At 43.1% G+C, this 15,726-nt stretch overlaps 1 protein-coding gene across 9 annotated transcripts in view; it reads right to left on the bottom strand.

Annotated features, from left to right (window-relative positions):
• LARS2 (leucyl-tRNA synthetase 2, mitochondrial) overlaps positions 1-15,726 on the bottom strand; it is a 282,370-nt gene that overhangs the window by 257,796 nt on the left and 8,848 nt on the right. For all 9 annotated transcript variants that reach the window (XR_010946973.1, XR_010946974.1, XM_067754091.1 and 6 more), the window contains exon 2: positions 8,042-8,256. The gene's annotated coding sequence lies outside the window, so the exon portion shown is untranslated. The remainder of the gene's footprint in view (positions 1-8,041; positions 8,257-15,726) is intronic.

The following is a 15,726-nucleotide window of genomic DNA, read 5'->3' as shown; positions in this document are numbered from 1 at the left end:
AATATACTCTGTGTGGATATAGCAGTCCACATTCAAACTAGGAAAAAATACCCCAATAAACAAAAGGAAAGAAAAGGACAAAGCATGCCAAAGATAAGTGAAGAACATATTCTAAAAGAAAACAACTCAAAAAACAGAACATGAGTGCTTCTTCTCACGAATTCAACAGAACAAGAACTGAGAGGTGAGTTCATAAAATCAATAGACCACAGTTAAACCAGATCTTTCAGAATTAAGAAAACAAATCGAGGACAAACACAATAGCATAAAAGAATTAATAAAAATATCACAGGGACATCCCTAGTGGTGCAGTGGTTAAGAATCCGCCTGCCAATGCAGGGAACACGGGTTTAAGCCCTAGTCCGGGAAGATACCACATGCTGCGGAGCAACTATACCCGTGTGCCACGACTACTGAGGCTGTGCTCTAGAGTTCAGGAGCAAAAACTACTGAGCCCACGTGCCACAACTACTGACTCCTGCTCACCTAGAGCCCGTGCTCCGCAACAAGAGAGGCCACTGCAATGAGAAACCCGCACACCGCAACTAGAGAAAGCCTGTGCATAGCAATGAAGACCCAACGCAATCAAAAATAAAATAATAATTTTTTTAAAAATTCACAAACAGTAAGAAATAAAAGGCTCAAAATCAAATTGCTATCATAAAAGAACTTATAATCATGACAATGCAAAGGAAAAATACAAAGATATTAATGCAATTAGAAAGAAGAGAATAGGTATTATGAACAATGATAAGTCAATGTAAGGAGAACAGAATGATTGAAGAAGAGTAGCAAATAATTTGAGCATCCTGAGATCTTCTAGCAACAAAATATCTTAACATGATACACACACACACAATCTCCTTTATAGCAATGAAATAGTCTGCAAGAAAGTAAAGTAAGGGAATCATCTGTGATTTAGAAAATCGGCAGGAATACCAGCCCTTGAAGGTAAATAAAAATCAAAAAGCACTTCCCAGCCTGAGGTCATCTTTAGAGAAAAGAGACCGAGAATTTCCTCACATAGAAGCTAACTGGGGTGAGGGGTGGATGAGAAAGGAGAACAAGCCTTAGATGTGAGTAGTGATACAGACACAGAGCAGCAAAACCTGGCATCAATCCAGGACTCAGAGGGGGTTACACCCTGAGAAAAGGGGTGAAGTAGAAGAAATACTGCCTATCAGAGGCTGATTACAAGAAACAGTGACTTAGGACCAATTCTGTTGGAGGAGAAAAAAAGCTTCCCCTGAGATTTCAAGGCCACTGGCCAACACTCATATAGATTCATACACTGAAATATACCAAAAAATCCCAAGGCAAGAATTTAATTTAGAGGGACCCAGGTCTTTAGTGCCTAAAACTCCTGACAGAGGCAAGCATGTACCTTCAACCCAGGCCTCATAAAACTCCTGCAGGCAAAGTTCCATCATATATGAGCTCACAATATAAAACCAGAAAATGCCGCAATAAACAAGCCACTGTGATGAGTAAGAGACAGCAAGGAAAAAAGGTTACTCACAAAGATTAGAATTATCAAATTGAAAATATTATTTTAATATGATTATGTAAATAACAGAGAATTTAAAAGAAAAAACTATACAAATGAGCAGCAAATGTACTACAAAAGAACCAAAAAGACTTCTTCTAGAAATGAAGGCTATAATAAAAATTAAAATATCTATGAGTTGAAAAGCAAAAAAGAGCTGAAAAAAGAAACAGTGAACTCAAATATAAATCTGAAGAAATTACACAGAATGCAGCTCAGAGAGGCAGAAATATGGAAAACTTTGGTTTAGAAAATGACAAGATGGAGTGAGAAATTTCAACATACATTCAATCAGGGTTAGAAAAGCAGATAACGGAGAGAATGGGGGAAGAGGCAATAGTCAAAGAAATAGTAGCTGAGAATTTTTGCAGAATTTGGTGAAGCTGTGAATTCTCATATTTAGAAAGTTCCCCAAAAATCCTAAACGGGATAAACAATTAAAAAGGCCATATCCAGACATCATAGTGAAAAGACAGAATGCCAAAGACAAAGACAAGATCTTAAAAGAAGCCTGAAAGAAAAGATAGATTATCTATAAAAATATAAAAATCAATATCTGACTTCTCAAATATAGAAGCCAGAAGATAGTGGAATCAAGCCTTCAAAGTGCTGATAGAAATAACTGTCAACTAGATTTATAAACCCAACAAAACTATATTTCTGGAATGAGTGAAAACAGAGCACCATAGGGGCAGGGTCAGTAAATGATAGTGCAGCTGCTCAGAGAATTATGCCACCATTTAAAAAATAAAAAGAAGTTATGACAACTATTAGTATCCTAGAAAAATTCTTAGAATAGTGAGAAACAGGACCTGCATTTGTATGTTAAATAAGCCTACCTAGGACAACATAATACAAGGAAATAACTTCAATGGTATTAGTGATGGTAATAGGAGAGTGGGATTTTGAGTTACTTTAAAACTTTTCTGAAATGGATCATTTTCATAGAAAACTTGAATTTCCCCAGGCCTCACCAATCTAGAGAAACAAGTTGAGATCACAGTAGCAAGAATGAGTTGCACTGGCTTTGACCTCTAACAGATTGGTGGACTAATACTGGCTGCTTGAAGAGCTACACTGTGATGTATTCTGAAGCCCCACTGAAGTTCAAGGGCACAGAATGCTGAAATCAATTAATCATGTCTGCCATGGGAGAAGAATCAGAAGCAACAGCATATGAGCTTTGTGTTTGTCATTCTAGACCTAAAGATTTCAATTTGCCTATGGCTTTTCTTTTAAAAACTGAGATATAATTAGCACACAGCAAGGTGCAATGATCTTAGGTGTTCAGCTTGATAGGTTTTGACAACTGCCTACATCCTTGGAACCACCACCACAAGCAAGATATGGAACATTTTCATCATCCTGGAATGATCATTTTCATCATTCTCAATCTGATGGGCATTTGGGTTGTTTTCAGTTTGAGGCTATTTATAAATAAAGTTGCTTACGAACGTTCATATACAAATCGTTTTGAGGACATGTGTTTTCATTTTCTTGGGTAAGAATAGTAAGAATGAAACTACGGAGTCAAAGGGTAGATGTATATTTGTTTAACTTTACAAGAACTTGTCAAACAAGTTTCCGAAGTGGTTATACTATTTTGCATTCCTACAGGCAGTTGTTCCACATCCTCACCAAGAGGTGGTGTCATTCTGAGGTTGGCCATCCTAGTGGCGTGAAATGGTTTTTCACCGTGGTTTCAGTTGTTATTTCCCTGATGACTAAAACATTGGAGACCTTTTACATATGCTTAGCGGACACTTGTATAGCTCTTTTTTAAAGTGTTCCTGTGTGTTATTTATTGAGTATTAAAATGGTTTCATCCTTAAAAGGAAGTGTATGGGAAGCTCCTCTGTGGGCTGGGGTCTGGCTTCTGTATCAAGGTTATTTCGTTGTTGTCATTGCCACAGAATGCAGAAATTCCCATGACTGTCTGGCTTTCTTACCTCTGGTAACCAGGTGCTCTTTCCTCCTGTTTATCTAGCTCCTGAGCTCTCTGCCTTGGGACCTCTCTCACCCTGCCTTGAGATGCCGCAGTCCTGAATTCTGCTTGCCATCCAGCCACATGCCCTTGGTTGCCCTGGTTCAGAGTGTGGGCCTGTTGTTTGGTTACCATCTCATGGGCCCAGCTCTGGCTGGTCCAGCCCTGCCTCACCTCTTAGTTCCTCCTGCTCCGAGCTGGGCATTTGGAAGTGTCTGCTCTGGGAAGTCTGGGGGTTCGATGGTATTGATTCTACACCCATTAGTAGCAGCTGTTAAGAGACAGGGTGATCCAGTTGTCTGGCTTTGGGGCTTGTTTTTCCCTGAGTTAAGTACTTTCCGGGTACTTTTCTCCCAAATGGAAAAAAGAAAACTATTTGTCACTATTCTAAGTGGGAAAGAAAAACGCTGGCAATGAGAGCGGATGGAACTTCCATCTTCTCCTCTTCTCACAAAAGCCTCTTGTCTCCATAGCCTATGGCCACTGTTCCCAGCATCCTCCTTATGCACTATTTCTCTTTTTTAAAAATTAATTTATTTGTTTGTTTTTATTTTTTTTGGCTGTGTTGGGTCTTCATTGCTGCACGCGGGCTTTCTCTAGTTGCGATGAGTGGGGGCTACTCTTCATTGTGGTGCATGGGCTTCTCATTGTCGTGGCTTCTCTTGTTGCGGAGCACAGGCTCTAGGCATGCGGGCTTCACTAGTTGTGGCTCACGGGCTCTAGAGCGCAGGCTCAGTAGTTGTGGCACACAGGCTTAGTTGCTCTGCAGCATGTGGGATCTTCCCGGGCAGGGCTCGAACCCGTGTCCCCTGCACTAGCAGGTGGATTCTTAACCACTGGGCCACCAGGGAAGCCCTGCATTATTTCTTAATTAAGATCAATATTTTAGTTGTGGAGAAGTCTTAATCATGGGAATAGAACGTGCATCTCTCTGGCTGTGTCTTACCAAGACAAGTCAAAAGCACCATCTCTCACTGGGTGGTTCACAAGCAAATGAATAAAAATAAGTTAATAACCAGGACTTTTCCCTCCATGGACCCAGCTGCCTGGCATGTCCAGGCTGGAAAGACAGTGGACACAGCTGGTAGAGTATCAAGGACCACCGCTGCGGGGGCTTGTTGCAAATTTTCTGTTTCCAGGCTGCACGAGAGTGTTGGATGGTGGTGTGACCTGCACTTAGACTCAGCTATGTCATGAACTGACCATGACTGGGCCTGGTTCTTACTCTCCCCCACCATGTTTTCACTTCTGTGAATGGGAACAACAATGCCTGCCTTGCCCATTAATGCAGTCAACAAGTAAATATCCAGCCTTGTGCCACATGCTAGGGAAAGCACTTGAACAGCATAGAGGCTGTCTCTGGCTTCATGGAGCTAGCATCCTGGTTGAGGAGTTGGACATTAGAATCAGGAAATAAATAATGTGTGATGAGCTTTACAATGGGGAAGTACAGAGGATTATGGGAGCCTGGAGGAAGGGCACTTGAAGCAGGTGCAGAGGGTCACAGGAGGTAGCATCTAAGTGGTCCCCAAAGGAGACTGGGAATTAATTGGACAAGGAGATATGAGAAGAGCATTCTGTACTGGGAAGAGCATGTATGGAGAAAGGACCTCAGTAAGAGAAAATGCAGAGTGTGTTAAGGAAAGTAAAAGACTTTCAGATGACTGGGCCTGGAAGGCATAGTGGGTAGAGAAAAAAAGAGAGCTGGAGAGAGCTGGGACTTTAAGACAGCACGGAGCAGAGACAACTCCTGTTCCTACTATGTCTTGTTCAAATTCCTGACCCAAAGAATCCACGAGCATAATAATAAATGGTTGTTGTATGCCACAGAGTTTTGGCATAATTTGTTATGAAGCAATGGTAACAAAGTACACATTATTTTAATGAAGTTCAGTGACATCAGAGCAATGGAAAAGTGATGCTTACAAAGGTTTGAATATCCCTCCTCTTGTGTGTTCCAAGCATCCATATTGTTGTCCCAAACGGGTGTTACTCTTAAGCTTGGTGCAGACAAGAATTTTAATCTTAAGGCATGTTTCTTTCAGAGATATCAGGGAATCTGATTTAGGCCATAGCAACTTATTAAAGTCTCCTGCTCTCTACTCGCTAACACCTAAAACTCCTAATACTTTTTCACTCTTCTGCTCCAACATAACTCTCATCCATGCTGTCTTTTCCCATCATCAATACATTTCCAGGCAACATGTTCCTTTTATGTTGTACAATCCTGCTACGCAAAGCAGCCTTAGGAGTTCTTGTTACAACATAATTGCCTTTCTTTTGATAATCAACCCGTATATTTTTTCTTTTAATATTTAAAGCTGGAGAAGGGGAAAAAGTGACCTAAGAAGAAACAAAATCTGAATAGTCCTATATCTGTAAGACAACTGAATTTATAATTAAGAAAAAAAAAGTTCATTACAAGAACACTCCAGGCTCACTGGTGAATTCTATCAAAAATTTAAGTAAGAAACAATATGAACATCATATAACCTCTTTCAAAAAATAGAGGAGGAGGGATTTCATTTTATGAGGCTAGCTTATCTCTAATATCAAAACCTGACAAACACATTACAAAAGAAATACAGACCAATATCCCTTATGAACCTAGACACAAAAATCCTTAACCTAGACACAAAAATATTAGTAAATCGGGCTTCCCTGGTGGCGCAGTGGTTGAGAGTCTGCCTGCCAATGCAGGGGATACGGGTTCGTGCCCCGGTCTGGGAGGATTCCACATGCCACGGAGCAGCTGGGCCCGTGAGCCATGGCCACTGAGCCTGCGCATCCGGAGCCTGTGCTCTGCAACGGGAGAGGCCACAACAGTGAGAGGCTCACGTACAGCAAAAAAATAAATAAATAAAATAAAATTAGTAAATCAAATTTAACAGTGTTTAAGAGGATAACGTTTCATGACGAAGTGAGGTTTATTCCAAGAATGCAAGACTTATTTTACCTTCAAAAAGTAATCAATGTATATATTAGCTATCTATTGCTGCATAAAGAAATCACTCCCAAAATGCAGCATCCTAAAGCAATGAACATTTATTATCTCACTGTTTCTGTGGGTGAGGAATCCTGGTGCTATTTAACTGGGTTTTCAGGTACAGGGTCTCTCATGAGGCTGTAGTCAAGGGGTCAGCCTGGATAGTCATCTCATCTGAAGACCTGACTGAGGGCGGATCTGCTTCATGATGACTCATGTGGTTCTTGGCAAGATTCAGTTCCTTATGGGCTGTTGGGACTGAAGCCCTCAGTTCTTCTCTGGCTAATGGCCAGAGGCTTCCCTCTGTTCCATGCCATGTGGACCTCTCTCTCCAGAGGGTGGCTCACAACATGGCAGCTGGCTTTCCTCGGAGCAAGTGAGTGAGGGAAGTCACCCATGATGGAAGCCACAGTCTTTTTATAACCTAATTTCAAGAGTGACAAGCCACTACTTCTGCTGTATTACATTCATTGTAAGTGAGTCACTAAGTCCAGGTCATTCTCAAGTAGAGGAAATTACACAAAAGCATGAATACCAGGAGAAGGGGATTACTGGGGACCATGTGAGGGGCTGCAAACCACACTGTAGTTCAATCCATTAAAAAATCAGAATAAAGGACAGTAAATGTGATCATTTAATTTACGAAGAAAAAGTGTTTAACAAAATTCAACATCCATTCATAATAAAAATTTTCAGCAAATTATTAACAGAAGACAACTTTCTCAACCTGATAAAAAACATCTATATAAAACCTAAAGATAACATCATACTTAGATATGAAAGAGTGAGTGCTTTCCCCCTAAGAATAGGAATAAGGCAAGGATGTTCACTCTTAACACTTCTATTCACCATAGTCCTAGAGGTCATAGCAAGTTCAATAAAGCAAGAAAAATAAATAAGAAGTAGAAATATGGGACAGGAAGAAGTGAAACCATCTCTATTTGTAGACAATATGATTGTGTATATAGAAAATCCTAAGGAATCTTTTTAAAAATTACTAAAACTAATAGATGAGTTTAGCAAAGTCACAGAATACAATGTTAATATATAGAAAAATCAGTGTTATTTTTATACTGTCACAAACACTTAGAATATAAAATTTTTTAAGGTACCACTTACAATAGCATCAAAAAACATACAATATTTAGGATAAATTTAATGAAAGATGATGTGCAATACCTCTGCTAAAAAACAACCAAAAATGCAGAGCAGATTAAAGATTAATGGACTAAAGGAGAAAAGTAACCACATGACCATTTTAACAGAGGCAGAAAAAGTCATTTAACAAATTTCAACTCATATTTATGATCAAAAATCTCTTTTGGAAAACTAAAAAAAAGGAACCCCTTAAATACAGCTGCCAAAAACATATATATTCAGTTATCTATGGCTGGATGACAAACTATCCCAAAACATAGTGGCTTAAAACCACAACAATTTCATGACTCTGTTGGTGCTGAATTTGGGCAGTGTTCAAAGCTGGGCCGTTTTTCCGGTCCATCTGGCATTGACTGAGGTCACTTACCTGCATTCCAACAGTAGGTGGGCTGGGTGGGAAGGCTTCCTTCACCTCTGGCACCTCAGGTTCCTCCTCCTGGCCTCTCCCTCTCTGCGTGGCCTCTCATCAGCCAGTAATCTAGCCTGAGCTCCTTTACGGCACAGCGCAGCCTCCCAAGGGCATAGCATCACTTCCAGCACATTCCACTGGTCAGAGCAAGTCACAGGCCAGCCCAGAATCACCTGGAGGGGAAAACAAACTCAGCTCTTAATGGAAGGACATGATGAACGGAGTGGCAAGAATTGATGGTGACCATCTTTCAAAGTTACCTACCACAATGAATGGATGAAAAGATGAACAAATAAGTGAGTTATAAACTTCCTTCTGATTCTCACGCTGGTTAAAGAAATGAAGAAACTAAACCCCACACTCCTGATTCTTTTTAGCCTGTCTTTCTTTAAGCAGAGAATAAACTGGTGACAGATTTTTTATGTCTTTGCTGGTCTGTATAAATTCCAGTATGGCATTAGCGTCACATAAAATGGCTGACAACTTTTAGCATCTTCCTTTAGTGTCGTTTTAGTTCCTCCTGCCCCCTCCTGCCCTCTTCTCTCATTCAGTTTCTTATTATTCTCTTCTCCCAAATTCAAACCCAGACTACAATCTCTCATTTTGGGGTGAGGAGGCTAGTTCCACTTTGCCCACCTTACAAGACCCAAAGAAATGAGACTCTAAGTAGTAAAATGTCACCAGTCTGGGGCAATTATTTTTCAGAACTGAGACCTTCCTACACGGCCGTTAAGTTTTTATGCCCCTGGCACATCCATGTCCTCCATTTGGAAGGCAAGTTCTGGTCAAATCCAATTATTATGTGGATTGCTGGGCCTTCAGACTCAGTAGTTACTCTCTGGTTTGACTCGAATCCCCTGACCATCCTTTCATGGCTCTGTACCTAAAATATAGTTGATCTTTTATAAAAAACTTTTATAAAAGCTTTTATAAAAACCAATAAACCCAAAGGCCCATTCTGACTAACAAGTCAGGTGCACACAATACAAACTGTAACAAAGGGGAGTATGGGAGAGCCAAGGCCCTTTCTTTTAGATATATTAAAAGAACACAGCTGGGCTTCCCTGGTGGCACAGTGGTTGAGAGTCCGCCTGCCAGTGCAGGGGACGCAGGTTCGTGCCCCAGTCCAGGAAGATCCCACATGCCACGGAGTGGCTAGGCCCGTGAGCCATGGCCGCTGAGCCTCCGTGTCTGGAGCCTGTGCTCCGCAACGGGAGAGGCCACAACAGTGAGAGGAGGCCCGCGTACTGCAAAAAAAAAAAAAAAAAAAAAAAAAAGAACACAGCCTGTTCCAGGAAGCCAGTGACTCAAAATCATTGTAGAAACCAACGCAGAATTCCTTCCATGTATAGGATTTTTCTTCCTTAAAAGGCAGTGTATAAAAGGGAACAAACTAGCAATATTTCCTGGAATTTGGAGGCCAGACAATGCCTCAATGTTTCTTTATCATGGGCATTCTGGAGAAAGTCCCTCAGTGCTGGAGGGGAGGAAGAGAACACCCTGGGAGCCATGCTTGCCCACAGCATTTCAGCAGATACTGGAGACTGCCAACACGGATTGTATATATTACTTTGAGGAGAACGTGTGTGTGTGTGTGTGTGTGTGTGTGTGTGTGTGTGTGTGTGTGTGTGTGTGTGTGTGTGTGTGTGTGTGTGTGTGTGTGTGTGTGTGTGTGTGTGTACGTGCGTACCCTGGTGCCCATGGCTTTAATAATGACCTCATTCCTTTCTCTTTTAGAAAAGAGAAAAAATAGGTAATTTGAGAGCTCGAAGAGACATTTGAGACATACCACCTCATTAACAAATGAGTAAACAAAGGCCAGAGAAATAGAGTAACTCACCTGAGGTCACACAGCTGATTGGAACCAGGGCAAGAACACAAGGCAGGTCTCCAGTCTTCTAGCTGGAGAGTTTGTGCATCACTTAAATATAGGTGGACACTTACTAACACATCACTATGTACCTGGGTACAGGGAATTTGATCAAAATGAGCTTAAGTGTGCTGACTCTAGACGATGCTATTCGATACAGTAGCCACCGCACATGTGGCTTCTGAGCACTTGAACTGTGGCTAGAAACACTGAGCAACCAAATTTTAAATTTTATTTAACTTTAATTAATTTAAATGTGAATGCAAAAACCACTACTTGATTCAATAACTGGGAAACTTTAAGTCTATCTGGAACAACTTGAGTATGTGTATCTATATATAAATTTTATAAAATATAAAATACAGATCAAGTATTTCCAGTGAAAATATGATGACTGAATTGAGATGTACTCTAAGTATAAAAGATATATTAGATTTCAAAGACTTAGTATAAAAAATGTAAAATATATCTAGTAATTTTTCTGTTGACATGTTGAAATAATCTTCCGGATACATTGGGTTAAATAAAATATATTAATTTCACCTACTTTTTACTTTTTAAATGTAGCTACTAAAAGATTAAAATTGCATATGTGGCTTGCATTATGTTTCTGTTGGACCATCTAGAGTCAGACTGTCCACACTGAAATCACTGCTCCACTATATTCCCAGCTCTGTGGCCTTGGGAAGATTATTGGGTAGCTTTGAGAAGCAATTGTCTTCTCTGAAAAATGAAAGAGAGAAAGGCGTGAGGATATCTTTCCCCTTTCTTTTTCTGTTTCTGGCCCTCACTGTGTGATGACATGGTGTTTGGGGCAATGGCAGCCACTTTTAAATGATAGGGAGAAACGTGGCCAATATACAAAGCGCACAACAGCCACTTAAGAAGGGCTAGCTGAGCAAATGACATAAGTAAAATTTCCTGGCATGTGGTTGGCTTTAAGAATCCATCATTCCCTCTCTTGCTTCTTTGCCCCCACATCCCGAACACTCTTTCCCCGTGATCTCTCCTTGTCTGCTCCTGAAAAACACATCTAAGCAGATGTAATCCAGGGTAGACACATGTGTTATTTGCATATGATTTGCCAAAATTTGTGTGTAACTGGCTTCTGTCTACAGAATCGGATCTCTGGCTATTCGATTTTAATGCTGAAATTAAGATATACAGGAGGGTCATTCCCTCTGCCTCCCTCAATCTATCTTTCTACTCTTCCTTCCCAGCTGGCAGCGTTGGCCTGGTAAGTGGGGTGTCAGAGGTCTCTAAGGGGTGAGGAGATGCTAGATGAGAGGGGCAATGGGCCAGGAATGGGATGCTTTGCTTTTATAACACGAGGAGCAGCATGAGTGTAAAGGGTCCCGACCAGGCTAAGGGCAAGGGTATCCTTGTGATGTGGCTGGACTCTGCTGATCTGGGCCTGGAAGTCGGTCCTCCCAAAGCTTTGAGCTGGTGGGACTTTGAGGGTAAGAAGAGATCAGGGCTGAGGGAGGTGGGGTGATATCCTACGGGGAAAACAAGAGCACATAATAGAGACTGGGAATCCAACAGGAATCGGGGCCAGAGGTGAGCAGGAGAAATGTGAATACCCCAATGCCCAGAGATGTTTCAGAGACATCAGGGTGTCTATGATAAATAGGGCAGATTTCCAAGGTGATTTTAATAAAACTTAATAAAATCCAAAATGACAAGTTGATGCCTGCACATTTAAGGATTTGGGGAGGGGCAGACTGATCTGTTAGTTACAGCGGGTCTCCCAAACCGTGGATTCCGATCTAGCTGGTGACACCTTCCTCCTAAGCACGGCACCCCACCCATCACTCTCATCCATCCCTTCTGGAGACAGCCAGCCCCTCCCATCTACTTGTCCCCCCAGGTCTACCCAGCATCTTCCATCACCCTCATTCCCTCTGGGACCACCCAGGACCTCCCTTTCCTACCACGGTTGTCTCAGGCTTCATGATCACTGTCCAAGAGTCAGGCAGAGAATCTGGGACAGGGCATGGAGTTTGGACCTGCACATTTAGGCCCACACAGCACGCATGATCTCATGCACAGACGGACACAGTTGCATTTTAGCAAGTCATACCCAGATAGCATGATGTCCTAGGTAGAGTTTGCTATTCTCCGAATAAGAAATACCATGAACTTCACACTTTGCCTCGCCAGCCTGCAAGGTGCCAGACAGATGCTTCCCTGATGCTAAAGATGGTCACCACGAGCCCAAACACTCCTATGCTTAGCTTACATTTTCTGCCTGGCATCTAGAAAATACTTCATGCAAATCAGCCCTCTCAAGGAGGCTGAAGACCCTCAGGTGACATTTTAAAGCAGCTGTGCTCTAAAGTAGCTTTGAATATGAAAAGGAGAAAAAAAAACCTCACAAAAAGTATTTTCAGTTCCTGTGGTTAGTTCCCAAATACCAGTACTCTAAAAATTACAAAACAATCACCTTGAGAGGTGTTTAAAAATATGGATGCCAGGTTTTCAGCCCCAGGGATTTTGATTCCACATGTCTTGTGTGAGTCCCAACACCTGTGTTACTAGGATTTTGATATGCAGCCAGGGCTGAAACCCACTGACTTGGACCATCAAAGAAAGGTGATGATCTGTACTTGAGTCTGTTGCCACCCGGGTATCACTTGCAATTGGGCAAGGATCTCTGGAAACAAGGTTCCCAGGTAGGGAAGGGTTGTATCTCCATCCAAACAGTATGCAGATTTGTCAGGAGGCAACAACTTGATCTAAAGTTTCAGTAAAGGGGGTAGCTTAAGCAGGCATACCTAATCGTCCACCTATTTGAGACATAACCATTTATCTTCCTTCCTGTGGGACTTTTGATATAAGGAGAGCTTATCTGCCCACCTCGTCCCCAGCCATTTGGACATTTGATTTTTCATTAACTGTAATGAATAAAATTAATAATGAAGCCCGTGGTGCAGGATAGGTTATGTTTCTTGTACACGAACCTTGTCGAAACAGGTACCAGGCGTTCTAAGGAAGACCTAGGATTTATGTCAAATTCCTTATTAAAGTGTAAGAGGAGAAACAAAGTCTGTACGTTTTGTGTTTTGTCTAAAACTGTGAGGCCTCCTCACTGCTGCCTGGGTTGTTACCATGCTCAGATAAGAAGGTTACCCACTCCTGCCGCTGCTCAGCCCACTTTAATTATTTTTACACTCAGTCCCCAACATCCCTTTAAACCATTCTTCTCTGCCCAGATAGACTGTTACACCTGTCTTTGCAATTATGGGAGAGATGCTTAAGTGCCTTTTCAAAATCCCTTGTTAATGATCTGGTAATTATTGTGGTGACTTTTCAATGAAGTGTGAAGTGCTCAGCTGGCTGTCGGCTAAGAGAATCCCCAGGCACCTGGAAAGAGGGACACGGGAAGGGAGAAAGCAGGGGAAACACCCAGAGCCTAGGTCTGTCCCAAAGTTACAGGGGAAGCCCCATCGGGCCAGAGAAGGGCCCTGCCTGAGGCTGGCAAGGCCACCAGGAGCTCCTGCTGGCAGATGAGAGCTCTCCGAGTCCTGGGAACAGTCTGACTATAGAACCTGGGGAAACTATATAAATGCCCGGCAAATCCCCAGCAGTACCCTAGTGGGCAATGCCACATCCCACGGCTGGCTGCAGGGAGGAGCCACACTCCTGCACTCAGACGACAATACTGTCCTCGGTGCCCCTGCCCCAGTGGAGTGCCTCCCTTCCCTTCACAATCCACATCCATTTTAAGCCATCAGGGCTGCTGTCCAGAGAGGCCCTGCAAGAGCTATCGATGCTTTTCCTCCTGTCCTTCAGATCCCAGCAGCCAGTGGGGACCAAATGTGGTCCAGCTGTGCTGGGCACTCCCCACATCTGGAAGCCCAGTATGCGACCCATCTCCACACCTGTGCTCCCCAACATCCTGCTTCCACTTGTCAGAGTAAAAGGAGCACCCCAGGGACTGAGACAGCGTGTTGGATCTCTCACCGCCTGACGACCCCTCATAACCAAAGAGGCTGTCACACGCATCAAGGCGTGCTAACCGGCCCAAGTTCTCGCAACACCCGAGCTGGCCCTTTATCCCCCTTACCCCACAAAAGGAAGACAGTCCCAATGAAGAGGAGAAGTGCCAGCCCTGAGGACACATTTGACCGTGGAATCTAAAGGAGCCAAGGACATCATCTGGTGCAGGCCCCTCGTTTTACCAATGAGACACTGGAACTGAAAAAGGTGACGCGATGTGCTCAAGATGGAAGGCTCACCAGCCAACACCAGGGCAGGACTAGAACCAGGTGCCCTGGGGCTTCCCCACCTCCCGTGGCTTTTCCGTCAGTGCCCACCATGAGTCTGGGGTGACTTCATATTTTCACGTGCTGACTTGGCCTGGCTCCCCTTCCTCCACCAGCAGAGAGCTGTGTCCCTGGTCATCTCTGACATGCGCTTGGTACAGTGATGATTGAGTAGAGCTGCCAGTGAGTTGACTGGTCCCTGACCTGGCTTCTGGGGCCGGACTCCAACCTCTGCTGGCCCAGCCCTGCTCCCAAAACTGTTCCCCATCCTGGCACCTTCTCTGGCCTGGATACCATGGAAGCTGCCCTGGTTAGTTGCTGGAAATCATCTTTCCAAACCATGGAAAGATCTGGATCTCTTTAGTTAAGCAAATCCAGATGATGGGCAGTCTGGGATCCCCTTCTCTGGAGAAACTGGGAAGCAGATGCCCCTGGCATAAACATTTTTATGTAACGTTTTCTATCTCCAGGAATAGTACTATAATAATATGTGACAAGATGGAGCAAACACTGTTCACAAAATTCCTCTTAGGGAGAGTATTCTATGTGTTCAAGAGAAATGCTCCAAGTCAGTGGTTCTCAAAGTGTGTCCCCAGACCAGCAGCCTCAGCATCACCTGGAAACCATCAGGGGTCTTGTTAGAGATGCAGATTCTCAGGCCCCACCCTGCATTGCTGCATCAGAACCACTAGGGTGGGCCCTCCAGGGGATTCAGGAGCAGTTAAGGTCTGGAAAGCCAATTTTGGTGGAGATCGGGAAGCTCCAGAACATGCTCCAGTGGCAAAATCCAGGGCTCCATGGTCTTGTAAGAAGGAAGGGTCTGGTTCCCTGCATGGCTCAGGTCAGGGGAGTCCCAGGATAGATTGGGAGGTAGGATCCAGGGAAGAACTGGATTGCTCTTTACAATAGAAGGGAAGGACTTCTGAGGTCCCCTGAGGAAATCTAGGGGAGAGGAGAGTGAAGACAGTGAGGCTGGGTGCTATGTGGGAAAAAGGAAGAGAGAGTGAGACCCCCATAACAGGGAGTATCTCAAGATATTGTCGGTGGAATCACAAGCCTTATGCAATGTGCCCTCTCCCTAAACTGCACAAAGCATCGGTGAAGGTTATGCAAATAACCAAAGTTCTGGGGGTTCTACACTCTGGACACCATGAGAGGAGCTAAAGTCTGCATGATGGTCTCAATGCCACACTCAGCAGAAAACTCTCTGTAAAGAGAATTGTCATGGCTGCGTACTCTTTCATAAGGAGAACATTTCTCTATTTCCTAGTCATCCCCTTACTGGGGGGCATTTTGTTGGTTTCCAATTTTTCACCATCATAAACAACATGATAAATGTCTTGGAGCTACAAACTTTCTCTTTATTCACGATTATGACCTTGGAACACAGATTCACAAATGTTGAGTGATTCGGTTCAAATGCTAATTATATAGAGAACAGAAATTTCCCCTGAGATTGAGCAGGGGAGGGAGTGGTGCTCATTTATGAATATGATCAAGGAGAG

This window comes from Pseudorca crassidens, chromosome 10, assembly GCF_039906515.1.
Source record: "Pseudorca crassidens isolate mPseCra1 chromosome 10, mPseCra1.hap1, whole genome shotgun sequence".
NCBI lineage: Eukaryota > Metazoa > Chordata > Mammalia > Artiodactyla > Delphinidae > Pseudorca > Pseudorca crassidens.
The sequence above is the reverse complement of the archived record's forward strand: the minus strand, read 5'-3'. Positions and strand labels throughout refer to the sequence as shown.